This window comes from Bombina bombina, chromosome 10 (assembly GCF_027579735.1).
Source record: "Bombina bombina isolate aBomBom1 chromosome 10, aBomBom1.pri, whole genome shotgun sequence".
Classification (NCBI taxonomy): domain Eukaryota; kingdom Metazoa; phylum Chordata; class Amphibia; order Anura; family Bombinatoridae; genus Bombina; species Bombina bombina.
In genome coordinates, this window is record NC_069508.1 from 22,332,855 (window position 1) to 22,346,153 (window position 13,299).

At 36.2% G+C, this 13,299-nt stretch overlaps 1 long non-coding RNA gene across 1 annotated transcript; it reads right to left on the minus strand.

Moving 5' to 3' along the window:
- Positions 1-3,071: 3,071 nt before the first annotated feature.
- Positions 3,072-3,529, minus strand: LOC128640671 (uncharacterized). The gene is made up of 3 exons (XR_008399383.1): positions 3,411-3,529; positions 3,245-3,310; positions 3,072-3,163 (listed from the first exon to the last, which is right to left on the minus strand). It is a non-coding gene; the product is annotated as an uncharacterized LOC128640671 (long non-coding RNA).
- Positions 3,530-13,299: the final 9,770 nt, after the last annotated feature.

The following is a 13,299-nucleotide window of genomic DNA, read 5'->3' on the forward strand; positions in this document are numbered from 1 at the left end:
ACACAAGAGAACCTGCAGTCTGTATTTATCAAGCAGCAGTCATCAGACACAAGAGATCCTGCAGTCAGTATTTATCAAGCAGCGATCATCAGACACAAGAGAACCTGCAGTTAGTATTTATTAAGCAGCGGTCATCAGACACAAGAGAACCTGCAGTCAGTATTTATCAAGCAGCGGTCATCAGACACAAGAGAACCTGCAGTCAGTATTTATCAAGCAGAGGTCATCAGACACAAGAGAACCTGCAGTCAGTATTTATCAAGCAGCGGTCATCAGACACAAGAGAACCTGCAGTCAGGATTTATCAAGCAGCGGTCATCAGACACAAGAGAACCTGCAGTCAGTATTTATCAAGCAGCGGTCATTAGCCACAAGAGAACCTGCAGTCAGTATTTATCAAGCAGCGTTCATCAGACACAAGAGAACCTGTAGTCAGTATTTATCAAGCAGCGGTCATTAGACACAAGAGAACCTGCAGTCAGTATTTATCAAGCAGAGGTCATCAGACACAAGAGAACCTGCAGTCAGTATTTATCAAGCAGCCCTCATCAGACACAGGAGAACCTGCAGTCAGTATTTATCAAGCAGCGATCATCAGACACAAGAGAACCTGCAGTCAGTAATTATAAAGCAGCGGTCATCAGACACAAGAGAACCTGCAGTCAGTATTTATCAAGCAGCGGTCATCAGATATAGAAGAACCTGCAGTCAGTATTTATCAAGCAGGGGTCATCAGACACAAGAGAACCTGCAGTCAGTATTTATCAAGCAGCAGTCATCAGACACAAGAGAACCTGCAGTCAGTATTTATCAAGCGGCGGTCATCAGACACAAGAGAACCTGTAGTCAGTATTTATCAAGCAGCAGTCATCAGACACAAGAGAACCTGCAGTCTGTATTTATCAAGCAGCAGTCATCAGACACAAGAGAACCTGCAGTCAGTATTTATCAAGCAGCGGTCATCAGACACAAGAGAACCTGCAGTCTGTATTTATAAAGCAACGGTCATCAGACACAAGAGAACCTGCAGTCAGTATTTATCAAGCAGCTGTCATCAGACACAAGAGAACCTGCAGTCAGTATTTATCAAGCAGCAGTCATCAGACACAAAGGGCTCCATTTATCATTGTTTGGAGAAATCCGACTTTCAGTTCTCCAAGAAGTTCTCCGCAGCTCGCCCTCTGTGAGGCGCACTTGTGCGCCAATATTTATCAAAAAACTGGTCGTATTATACCGCTTTTTTCCAAAGTCGAGATGCGGCGTGTTAATGATAAATCTCGACTATATTTACCATTCCATCATCGTAAAAAAGCGCATATTTTTGGTATTTTCCTTTTTTATTACTGGATATAGCCATTCTTTTTATTAATGTTATAATTGTTGTAATTTAAGGTTATATAAACATTTATATTTGTAATATGAATTGAACAAATTTCTATATTATTATTCTTTTTGTGTTTTTTTTACAAACCATAACCTTTTACTACTATTCCACGTTATTTTTAACAGATGGCTTCCATATTACAAAGTAATTTTTTTTGGTTTATCTACTTAACACACCGCATGCAGACCTTTTTCTACTATTCAACGTTATTTTTAACACATGTCTTACTTATTACAAAGTCATGTGTTTTGGTTTCTCTACATTACACACCCCATACAGACCTTTTAGGCCTCCGTTTATCATGATAAATGGAGCCCATACTATTATTCCACTTTATTTTAACACGTCTCACATATTACAAAGTCCTTATTTTTTGGTTTATCTACTTTAGACACCCCATACAGACCTTTTACTATTATTCTACGTTATTTTAGCACATGTCTTACAAAGTCTTGTTTTTTTGTCTTTTGTTTAGCTATTTTAGACACCCCATGCAGACCTTTAACTATTATTCCTTTTGATTTTCAACACGTCTTTTATCTTTACCAACTAATTTGTTTTTCTCTACCTACTTTACACAACCCCTCTAGACATTTCACTACTACTATTCTTTTCAAATTAACGTCTTACATTGACCTAATCTTACACTTTCATTGATAAGATGTTTCAATATATATTACACAATAACGACAATTGTTTATATTTGTTAAATAATATATGCATTTATTCTGTATATAAAATAAAATAAAAAAAAATGTTGCCAGCACATTCATAAATTTTTTAATAACACATAAATTAAAAAGTTACATTTTTTCATATTTCAGCCTCATTTTCCTGACTGCTGAGTAACTGCTTATCAGTCCAGTTTCAGCTTTAAGCAGGACTTCAAGGAGCTCTTTTTTGCTTATTACAATTTTTTCATCATCCGGAACTAAAAAATAAAAAATATATATATATTTTGATTATTTTGAATAGCATTTATAGACATGAGAGTAAAAAAAATATCTGTCAATGGAATTAACAACAGCAATAACATATATTTATTCAAAAATGCTATAACACTTACCCCAGTTATAATATTGAGGTGACTGAGAGTCTTCATCGTGTACCTCTAAGTTTATTAAATTTTGTTGAGTTTCTTCAAAAAACAAAATTTTGATTACAATGTATTGATAATGTAATTTTAAAATATATCTATCTTACACAATATTTTTCTCTCTATCTATGTTATCTTTCAATTAATTTTATTTCTATATTTACATCTGTCTTTTTTGATCTATATACATATATCTATCTGTCGATATATATATATTACATATATCTATCTATCTATCTATCTATATATATATATATATATATATTGATCAATCTATATATATATATATATATATATTGATATATATAAAAAAAATATGTGTGTTTTTATATATATATATATATATTTTTGTTTTTAAAAAAAATATATACACATATTAATAAAATTGATATATATATATGTGTATATATATATATATATATATATATATATATATATATACATACATATCAATTGTTTTATATATAGATATATATATAGATATATATATATAGATATATATATATATATATATATATATAAATATAATGTTTTTAGAATGGATATATCAACATAAAAAAATAAAAAATCACCTGATGTTCCTTGATGAACCTCATCTTCTTCATGGCCCTCCTCGTCCTCTTGTTCCAAATGTTCTTCATCTTGTTCCAAATGTTCTTCTGACTCTGTAGGCTCTACATGTCCTAAAATTATTATTACAAATAAATTTATATTTATAAAATATATATGTTAAAGAAATCTCAAAGAATTTTTTTTTAGATTACCTTCAATGTTATCGATATCTTCTTCTCCTTGCTCATCCATTGCATTATTATTTGGAGTGCTATTATCTATAGCATTATAAAAAAAAATAGTTAAAAGATAAATTTACTTTAATACCTGTCTTTGAATTTTTTTTTTCTCTCGACATTACAGTTACATTTTTTATACCTGTGTCTTGAGTCCTATCTTTATCCATAAAAACTGTGGGCAATGGGTCTGATTCCCCTTCAGAACTAGAATTGGTATCAATGGGAAGAAGGTACCTTGGAGCTCTTCTTCTTTTGACTATTAAAAAATATAAAATACAAAATTTGTGAAAATATATTCTTAAAAATCCAAACACACAAAAAATTTGTCTGAAAATCCTGTAAAAACTTGATTCATTCACACTTATCTGCAGGCAATGGTAATCTTTTAATCCTATTATTGTTTAACTTGTTTATCTTATTGAAAATATTCCAAATAAAAAACTATACATTTTTAATACTTAAGATTATATAATTAAACTATATTTATATCTATATTGCTTACATTTTTTAAGATAACTCTTTATCAAAGTGCGCATTTTAGATTGCCTCCGGTACAAGTCGTTATATCTTTTCAGACATTGTTTCCTCGTTCGTTTTTGCCCAGAGACTCTCCTTATTCTTCGCACCATTTCACAGAGAATTCGGTTTCTTGTGTCCTGGTCCAAAGTGAAAATCCCTTTCCTTTTTTTTGGAAAATATTTATCCATAGTGTAAGAAATAATCAATAATTCTACAATAGAGAACTTCTTGGATCGTGGCATTTTCTAAATATTATTCAATCTCTACTCACTGACGGGACTATTTTTTTTTTTTTAAATGCGCAATTTTGTAAGCCAATACCTATTTTTACAAATAGCACTCAATTTGGATACATATTTTGTAAAATATTATCAAGAATCGTATTTTAGTATACAACTTGATGTTTTTTTTTATCCATTTTAATAACAATGAAACATTGTATAGAACTGCGCCACAACAGCACTATTTTTTTGGGCAACATTAACAAATGTTACATGTATCCGTTGATAAGGTGAAATAAAATTAAAGATACATATAACAATGTAATGATATTTAAATTTAATATTGTTATTCATAACAATATTATCTTTATTTACATGTAAAATTGTTATTAAAAACAAAAATGGAAATCCAAGTATTCCATATGAAAAATAAACTGCGACATATCTTTCCAGAACATCAGACAGTATACGCCCATTTTCATCAACTACATTTAGATACTTTTTTGGAAACCGTTATAAAAGAAAACTTTATTTAGTTTGTATCAACACTTTAGTTATTTTTTGCGCTCTATTGTATCACATTTTTACAATGGCATCTTCCCAAGCTGGAAAGACCAAAAGCGGTAGAAGTATCATGTTCACTCATCGGCAGAATTGTATTTTGGTCGAAGCTGTTATCGAACACTACGATGAAATCATTGGGTACCAAGCAAGAACTGTAAACCCACAGAGAAAGAGAACAATTTGGACACAAATCAGTAGATCTGTTTCAGCTGAAGGAAGTTTTCCTAAGGATGTGCGGGCTTGTCGGAAGAGAGTAACTGATATTAGAAAAAACATAAAGAAAAAGGTTTGCAGGGAAAAGCAATCTGCCAAAGGAACCGGTGGAGGCCCTGGATATAGGGACGAATTAACGGACTTTGAACAGATGCTTTATGCACGGATGGGTGATGCCGTTGTGGTTGGCCTGGATGTCCCAGCAGACACTATGGATTTTAGAGGTAAGTTAAATGTAAACGACACCCAAATTTTGTTGTTCATGATTTAAAAAAAGAGAATGAAAAACTATATATCTTTATTATTGAAATCTATTATGTAATTATTTCGATTCAATAGACATTCCTTTATGGAAAGTATATGTAGATATGCTCACTATCTCTTTAATTTTGTAGATTTCTGCTATTGGATATTAAAATTGTGATTAGTTTACATTTTTATTTGTCAGATAAGGATTATGGAGAAAATGGAGACATGAACTATAATAAAAGTAATCTAGTCAGTGTTATAACTATCTATTGTCTATCGAAATCGATCTAAATATTTGAAATTGTGTTTTTATCTATAATTATTGAAATTTAATACAAGTATATTTATATTATTTAGAGCAAGCAGTTGAGGGACGTCAGGAAGAGGAGATTGATGCACAAGAGGATCAACCTTTGGAAAATGAATTCACCTCACAAGACCAAGAACCCTCCACATCCACAGTACAAAGAGAAGAAGGGGAGAGTAAGTTATTTGTAAAAAACAAACAATAGTTGTTATATATTTTAATAATAATTAAAAACCAGATGAGCACCGATGATAACTTGTAGTCTAATGTATATTTTGATTGTATAAATCGATGCAGTTGATATTCTAATATTATTTTTATGTTGTTGTAGGTGTTCGTGCTTTACTACAATCAATGCAGGACAATTCTATATTATTATTCGAGGGTAGGTTGTCTTCTAATTTAATTGTCATGTTAATTTTTTGTTTTTTTAAGAATGTAACCTATTAATAATACATATTTTCCATGTCATACAGAAGATCAGGTTGAAATCAATTTGGAACCTCTGGTTGAGGATTCGGTATGTCCAGAAGATGAGGATGAGACTCAGGTTGAGGGACAAACATCAGAGGGACCAACACCACCAAATCTAGAAACTCCTCAGAATATCATGGTCAATGACTCTGAAGAAGATGAAAGACCAGAACAATTGATAAACCCAGAAGATGTCACAGGCAGGGTAAATGATATCCAAAACCTCACAGACATGGCATTGGGGTTCAGGAATGAGCAAAGTGCATTTTTTAAAGAACTGATCAGATTACAAGAAGAAAGAAATGCAATTTTAAAAGCTGATTCAGAATTTAAGAGGGATTATTCCAAAAATAAATTAGAAATTTTGAATCGAAGATTTCCGACTCAATAATTAATTATTAATATTTCTTGTTTTTGCACTTTAATGTTCCAATTTTTTTTCATGTTGAAAAGTTAAACACTAGAATTTGGTTACAGTTTAAGTTATTTTAGAAAAAATGTTACATGTTTCAGTATTCAAGTTTTTGTTATTACAATAAAAATGTTATTTAAAATACAAAAAAGAATTAAGGCTTTTTGTTTGTTCAAAAAATTTTTATTAAAAGAAGAAATTTTTTTTTTTTTATTAACAAATAAACACAACTTTTTTTTTTCATCTGTCTGATTATATAACAGTAGTGATGATTGTTATTGTCCAATTTTCAAAAAACTCCTGTGTTATCCGTGGTTTCTGTAATACAATGTTAAAAGATAATTAGCAATCCAGAAATATAATACTAATTCTTTGCCCCACCCCCACCCAAAAAAAAAAAAATTACTTACATGAAAAATATCTCTCAATAATTTCCATACGATTTTGAACACCGGCCCTAGTAGTGTGCCTGTTTAATATTTGTTGGGGGACATAGATGTCATCTGGTTGATCCTCAAGACACAAATCATCTTCGTTAACTTGAAATATTGCAATATTATGTAACATGCAGCATACTAAAATAATGTCATTGCACTTCTCTGGTGAGTATTGCAAGTCTCCCCCTGACCTGTCCAACACACGAAATCTCATCTTCAACACACCGAAGGTTCTCTCGATAGCACTTCTTGTACTACGGTGTGACTCGTTGAATTTGATCTCTGCACGTGTATAGGGCGATGGTACTGGTGTCAGAAGCCAAGGCCTACACGGATAACCACTATCACCTACAAATAAAAAAATTAAAAGAATTATTACATTGGAATAACAATCTATATGCACTTTTAGCAATACAGAAATTAATGAAATAAATAATAACATAAATGAAAAGATCATAAAATTAATTTTCACAAAAAAAAAGGTCTAAAGTGTATATACATCTAACTAAAAATCTATGTCCTTCAAAGTTGAAAACCAAAATGAAACATAAAAACAATAACAACAAAAAATATGAAGTTAAACTCACCCAATAGCCAACCATGGGGCATGTCTCCACGTTCAAAAGATGTAAATAATGCTGATTGTTTGAGGATATGGTAATCGTGGCAGGAACCTGGAAATCCTGAACGCACAGCCCAAATTTTGAGGTTGGCATCACAAACAGCCTGAACATTCAGTGAATGGAAGCTTTTTCTATTCCTGTATTGCTCCTCCCTTAAAGCTGGTGGTCTTAAAGCTATGTGTGTGCAATCAATTGCACCAAGAACATTAGGCATACCAGCTACTTGATAAAAAGATGCCTTAACTGTGTGCCATTCTTGCACATTCCTGGGTACAAAAATAAACTTCTTCAGATGTTTCAAAACTGCTTTTAAAACAATTCTTAGATGCCTGCAAAAGGAAGGCTGGCTAATGCCCACCACAGCACTAGAGACTGCCTGAAATGAACCAGTTGACAAGAAATGCAAAACTGCTAATAATTTTAAAAGTCCAGGTATCGCCCTTGTTCTTCTTGTCCTAGGGTCTATGTCATTTTGGATCAGAGAGTAAAGATTTATAATACTCTCCCTATTTATACGAAATCTTTGCTTTATCTCCTTATCAGACAATGCCTGTAGTCCACACCGGGGTAAAAAAACTCTAGGTACTCTTTGGCGTCTCCGTATGGGCATATTACCATCATCAAGACGATTTTCACGGCCCCTTGCCAAAGAAATAGCAGCCAACAGCAGAAAATATTCCATCTTCTCTCTCACAAAAAATGAAGTAAATGAAATGTTCTCCTCAGTGGATATGGAGAACTTTGGAGGGCGTAATTGTAGGAGAATATTAGGTTCTCCCATGGCGCAAAATAGTGATAAATATGAAATTTGGCGATCTGTTAGTCGATTTGATGAAAATACGACCGAAAAAGCGCTGTTTTAAGCTTCAATCGGCGCACATGTGCGCCTTGGCGAGATAGAATAGAGTGGTCGGATTTTTCGGTCGAAAATCAGTTTTTTTGGTCGTATTTTGTTTTAATACATAGGAGAGAATTTACGCCGGCGTATTTATAGGCGTAAATGTAGGAGAATTGCAATGATAAATGGAGCCCAAGAGAACCTACAGTCAGTATTTATCAAGCAGCAGTCATCAGACACAAGAGAACCTGCAGTCAGTATTTATCAAGCAGCGGTTATCAGAAACAAGAGAGACTGCAGTCAGTATTTATCAAGCAGCGGTCATCAGACACAAGAGAACCTGCAGTCAGTATTTATCAAGCAGCGGTCATCAGACACAAGAGAACCTGCAGTCAGTATTTATCAAGCAGCGGTCATCAGACACAAGAGAACCTGCAGTCAGTATTTATCAAGCAGCGATCATCAGACACAAGAGAACCTGCAGTCAGTATTTATCAAGCAGCGATCATCAGACACAAGAGAACCTGCAGTCAGTATTTATCAAGCAGCGGTCATCAGACACAAGAGAACCTGCAGTCAGTATTTATCAAGCAGCGGTCATCAGACACAAGAGAACCAGCAGTCAGTATTTATCAAGCAGCTGTCATCAGACATAAGAGAACCTGCAGTCAGTATTTATCAAGCAGCAGTCATCAGACACAAGAGAACCTGCAGTCAGTATTTATCAAGCAGCGGTCATCAGACACAAGAGAACCTGCAGTCAGTATTTATCAAGCAGCAGTCATCAGATACAAGAGAACCAGCAGTCAGTATTTATCAAGCAGCGATCATCAGACACAAGAGAACCTGCAGTCAGTATTTATCAAGCAGCGATCATCAGACACAAGAGAACCTGCAGTCAGTAATTATCAAGCAGCAGTCATCAGACACAAGAGAACCTGCAGTCAGTATTTATCAAGCAGTGGTCATCAGACACAAGAGAACCTGCAGTCAGTATTTATCAAGCAGCGGTCATCAGACACAAGAGAACCTACAGTCAGTATTTATCATGCAGCGGTCATCAGACACAAGAGAACCTGCAGTCAGTATTTATCAAGCAGTGGTCATCAGACACAAGAGAAGCTGCAGTCAGTATTTATCAAGCAGTGGTCATCAGACACAAGAGAACCAGCATTCAGTATTTATCAAGCAGTAGTCATCAGACACAAGAGAACCAGCATTCAGTATTTAACAAGTAGCAGTCATCAGACACAAGAGAACCTGCAGTCAGTATTTATCAAGCAGTGGTCATCAGACACAAGAGAACCTGCAGTCAGTATTTATCAAGCAGCGGTCATCAGACACACGAGAACCTGCAGTCAGTATTTATCAAGCAGCGGTCATCAGACACAAGAGAACCTGCAGTCAGTATTTATCAAGCAGAGGTCATCAGACACAAGAGAACCTGCAGTCAGTATTTATCAAACAGCGGTCATCAGACACAAGAGAACCTACAGTCAGTATTTATCAAGCAGCGGTCATCAGACACAAGAGAACCTGCAGTCAGTATTTATCAAGCAGAGATCATCAGACACAAGAGAACCTGCAGTCAGTAATTATCAAGCAGCGGTCATCAGACACAAGAGAACCTGCAGTCAGTATTTATCAAGCAGCGGTCATCAGATATAGAAGAACCTGCAGTCAGTATTTATCAAGCAGCAGTCATCAGACACAAGAGAACCTGCAGTCAGTATTTATCAAGCAGCGGTCATCAGACACAAGAGAGCCTGCAGTCAGTATTTATCAAGCAGCGGTCATCAGACACAAGAGAACCTGCAGTCAGTATTTATCAAGCAGCAGTCATCAGACACAAGAGAACCTGCAGTCAGTATTTATCAAGCAGCAGTCATCAGACACAAGAGAACCTGCAGTCAGTATTTATCAAGCAGCAGTCATCAGACACAAGAGAACCTGCAGTCAGTATTTATCAAGCAGGGGTCATCAGACACAAGAGAACCTGCAGTCAGTATTTATCAAGCAGCGCTCATCAGACACAAGAGAACCTGCAGTCAGTATTTATCAAGCAGTGGTCATCAGACACAAGAGAACCTGCAGTCAGTATTTATCAAGCAGCGGTCATCAGACACAAGAGAACCTGCAGTCAGTATTTATCAAGCAGTGGTCATCAAACACAAGAGAACCTGCAGTCAGTATTTATCAAGTAGCGGTCATCAGACACAAGAGAACCTGCAGTCAGTATTTATCAAGCAGCGGTCATCAGACACAAGAGAACCTGCAGTCAGTATTTATCAAGCAGCGGTCATCAGACACAAGAGAACCTGCAGTCAGTATTTATCAAGCAGCGGTCATCAGACAAAAGAGAACCTACAGTCAGTATTTATCATGCAGCGGTCATCAGACACAAGAGAACCTGCAGTCAGTATTTATCAAGCAGTGGTCATCAGACACAAGAGAAGCTGCAGTCAGTATTTATCAAGCAGTGGTCATCAGACACAAGAGAACCAGCATTCAGTATTTATCAAGCAGTGGTCATCAGACACAAGAGAAGCTGCAGTCAGTATTTATCAAGCAGTGGTCATCAGACACAAGAGAACCAGCATTCAGTATTTATTAAGCAGCGGTCATCAGACACAAGAGAACCTGCAGTCAGTATTTATCAAGCAGCGATCATCAGACACAAGAGAACCTGCAGTCAGTAATTATCAAGTAGCGGTCATCAGACACAAGAGAACCTGCAGTCAGTATTTATCAAGCAGTGGTCATCAGATATAGAAGAACCTGCAGTCAGTATTTATCAAGCAGGGGTCATCAGACACAAGAGAACCTGCAGTCAGTATTTATCAAGCAGCAGTCATCAGACACAAGAGAACCTGCAGTCAGTATTTATCAAGCGGCGGTCATCAGACACAAGAGAACCTGTAGTCAGTATTTATCAAGCAGCAGTCATCAGACACAAGAGAACCTGCAGTCTGTATTTATCAAGCAGCCGTCATCAGACACAAGAGAACCTGCAGTCAGTATTTATCAAGCAGCAGTCATCAGACACAAGAGAACCTGCAGTCTGTATTTATCAAGCAGCAGTCATCAGACACAAGAGAACCTGCAGTCAGTATTTATCAAGCAGCGGTCATCAGACACAAGAGAACCTGCAGTCTGTATTTATAAAGCAACGGTCATCAGACACAAGAGAACCTGCAGTCAGTATTTATCAAACAGCTGTCATCAGACACAAGATAACCTGCAGTCAGTATTTATCAAGCAGCAGTCATCTGACACAAGAGAACCTGCAGTCAGTATTTATCAAACAGCTGTCATCAGACACAAGAGAACCTGCAGTCAGTATTTATCAAGCAGCAGTCATCAGACACAAGAGAACCTACAGTCAGTATTTATCAAGCAGCAGTCATCAGACACAAGAGAACCTGCAGTCAGTATTTATCAAGCAGCGGTCATCAGACACTAGAGAACCTGCAGTCAGTATTTATCAAGCAGCGGTCATCAGACACAAGAGAACCTGCAGTCAGTATTTATCAAGCAGCGATCATCAGACACAAGAGAACCTGCAGTCAGTATTTATCAAGTAGCGGTCATCAGACACAAGAGAACCTGCAGTCAGTATTTATCAAGTAGCGGTCATTAGACACAAGAGAACCTGCAGTCAGTATTTATCAAGCAGCAGTCATCAGACACAAGAGAAACTGCAGTCAGTATTTATCAAACAGCGGTCATCAGACACAAGAGAACTTGCAGTCAGTATTTATCAAGCAGCAGTCATCAGACACAAGAGAACCTGCAGTCAGTAATTATCAAGCAGCAGTCATCAGACACAAGAGAACCTGCAGTCAGTATTTATCAAGTAGCGGTCATCAGACACAAGAGAACCTGCAGTCAGTATTTATCAAGTAGCGGTCATTAGACACAAGAGAACCTGCAGTCAGTATTTATCAAGCAGCAGTCATCAGACACAAGAGAAACTGCAGTCAGTATTTATCAAACAGCGGTCATCAGACACAAGAGAACTTGCAGTCAGTATTTATCAAGCAGCAGTCATCAGACACAAGAGAACCTGCAGTCAGTAATTATCAAGCAGCAGTCATCAGACACAAGAGAACCTGCAGTCAGTATTTATCAAGCAGCGGTCATCAGACACAAGAGAACCTGCAGTCAGTATTTATCAAACAGCGGTCATCAGACACAAGAGAACCTGCAGTCAGTATTTATCAAGCAGCGGTCATCAGACACAAGAGAACCTGCAGTCAGTATTTATCAAGCAGCAGTCATCAGACACAAGAGAACCTGCAGTCAGTATTTATCAAGCAGCGGTCATCAGACACAATAGAACCTGCAATCAGTATTTATCAAGCAGCGGTCATCAGACACAATAGAACCTGCAGTCAGTATTTATCAAGCAGCAGTCATCAGATACAAGAGAACCAGCAGTCAGTATTTTTTTTTTTTTATATAAATTTTTTATTGAGGTTGTGCGAAAACATTACAACTTATATGAAGCATATCATTGAGACAAACATAAATGGTACATTTCAATGTGACAACTTCTATGTACATTGGAGACAAAATTCACATTATGAATAATCTCATGGAACCTCTTTTCTATTTTTCATGAACTAAAATTAGCAATTTGAGTGGTCACTTTTGGACCTGTAGACAAAGAGTAAGTTAGCAATTGGTGTTTTGAATGAGAGCGAGAGTAAGTTATTAAGTGCAAAATGTTAAACTCAACTTATAGGTAGGGATGAACAATGTAGATAGACTGTTGTATGTAAAGAGTTACTGTTAGAAAATCCCTAGGGGGTGCGGCATAGGCTAGAGAAGCCGCATAGTTAGTCTTCCTTAACGAGGAAGCATATTATATGAGGGGAGGGGGGGGGGAGGTGGTAGTTAAAGTGCGGTAGGTCGCATGCAGTAAGGTCGTGTCTCCATATGTAAACTTATTGATTGGTTAAATATTGTAGACCAGTCTATCCCTATGTGACATCACGCAGAGATGTACACTACTGAAAGATACATTTAGATAAATTGGTTACCTGCTGAGCTAGTGTCCTGGACGGCATAATGAAGCCCTAAAGCAAGATCATATGTGTAAAGATGGGTTATGTAGCTTGGTAAGAGTATTAAGTGCTGGGAGATAATGGTGGTATGGGTCCAGCCCC